At 36.7% G+C, this 1964-nt stretch overlaps 1 protein-coding gene across 1 annotated transcript in view; it reads right to left on the bottom strand.

Annotated features, from left to right (window-relative positions):
• Positions 1–1964, bottom strand: part of LOC105453842 (xanthine dehydrogenase 1-like) — a 38037-nt gene that overhangs the window by 5466 nt on the left and 30607 nt on the right. The gene's annotated exons all lie outside the window — the stretch shown is intronic.

The following is a 1964-nucleotide window of genomic DNA, read 5'->3' as shown; positions in this document are numbered from 1 at the left end:
GTGATATTGGCCACCGCATTGAAAGACGCCCTTTATTACATGTTGAATATTATTTCCTGTAAAATAATAGAAAACGATCTCTATATTTCAATATATTACTTTTTGTTATTTCTAATAATTATAATTAATAACAGTTACTTGTTATTATTTCGAAAATTTATAAACATGTAGCTTATCTCTGCATTTCTTTCCAAAAAGTTCAAATTTATTTTTGCTTTTATTTTTTTCCGAGGGTTGTAATCGATGGGATAATTTTAATCTAATTGCATAATCTAATTTGCCTTTATCAATTTCTATACCTTTCGTGTTCGCCGAAACGTACACGTTCTGTCTGATCCTAGTATTATCCTGCGTGGCGAGTGCATCCTCGATACTTATCACTGGCTTCGTTTGCAGAAATTCACTATATTTAATTTCTACCAATTTCGCTGCCTCATTCGCCAAATTATGCGTCTCGGCGACGATTACGCCGACTGGCTGGCCAGCATACTGAACATCCTTTTCGGCAAACAACACCTCATCTTCATTCAATAACACAAATTTGCTGGCGCCTGAAACGCACAGATTCTCACCGGGTACGTCCTTGGCGCTAAAAAACGCCACTACACCCTTCACAGCAAGTGCCTTGCTCGCATCTATACTGTCGATCATGCCGTTACCGACTTTCGTGAGGACGAAAGCGCAAAATACTTCTCTAGGATATGGAGGCAGATCATTGCAATATTGGGCTTCGCCCGATGTCTGCTTAATGGCATCTAATTTTGGAAGGGGCTTATTCACTGGCCACAAGTCTTTGTCCGTGTCATAGTTCTGCGTACCTAGAGTGAGATTGTATTTTTTGATATGCACAATTCGGAAAATTAATCGGATCGTATTACGAACTTTTTTAATGAAAAGATGTTCACTGTCATATTTATTTCTTTAATATCAATTTTATTTATTTTATTTATTTATTATTGAGATTTATTAATATTAAACAAATTAACAGTAAGATTTTTAAAAAATTTAAAAACACGTAAACAAAGATATATGTTAAATTTTTTTTAAATACAAATAGAGACAAAAATAAAATAAAACATATATTAAATCCTTGGGCATTGGTAAGAATACTTAAAAGAATGACAATTTTCCAAAATAAATGATCACTTTATTTGTACCTGAAGAGAGACCTCGATCTAATAAGGATCCCCCGCTACGAAGTTTGGGATCTACGTTCTGCGGTTTGATGCTCAACACATACTTATAAAATAATCCCATGGCGAGTGTCCTTCGGAATTTCGGCGAATAGTCAGGCAGCACATGATCGGGATTCAGTTCATTAAACAACGTTTCCAAAGCAGTTTTCAGCACTTGTTTGTCGAAGATAGATTTACCCATCATGAATTGCTCCGTATTAGACGCGTGAAGAAAATGCTCGTTAATTCCTCCAAAGATAATATTGGGCTCCTCCAGCACCTTTTTGTAAAATTTTTTTATAGCATAAATATTTCTATATTTAACAAGTTATCGCGATAATGTTATTAATGTAAACAAATCTAAACAGTTCCGTTATCGTGCATACAGTTTTTCGCGTGCAAAAGTACTTGTTGATGTCGCCGGAGATGATGTTAGGTTTCTTCAGAGCACCTTCTCGAAAAATATTGCGAATACGCCGAATGAGTGATTAATGATGATGTAATATGAATAATTCAGGAGAGGCTTCCGTTACCTTGCCGCCGTCATCAAGTTTAAAGAGGAAGCCGGCGTTGACGTGAGCATGAGCGTTCTGGGCTCTGGGCATGATTTTGTAGGATCTGTATTCGTAATCGTCGGATAGCGCTGGTAACACAACGCTGTAGATGATTTTGTGGTGCATATCGAGCTGCAGATATTCCCACAAAAACAAACTCTGCTTTCGATCGGGTCTATCGAGAACATGTACTTGAGCACCGGCGGTTTCTAATATCAAAAATATATCAGATGGG

The sequence above is a fragment of the Wasmannia auropunctata genome, unplaced genomic scaffold (assembly GCF_000956235.1).
Source record: "Wasmannia auropunctata unplaced genomic scaffold, wasmannia.A_1.0 LD335994.1, whole genome shotgun sequence".
NCBI classification, from domain to species: domain Eukaryota; kingdom Metazoa; phylum Arthropoda; class Insecta; order Hymenoptera; family Formicidae; genus Wasmannia; species Wasmannia auropunctata.
The sequence above is the reverse complement of the archived record's forward strand: the minus strand, read 5'-3'. Positions and strand labels throughout refer to the sequence as shown.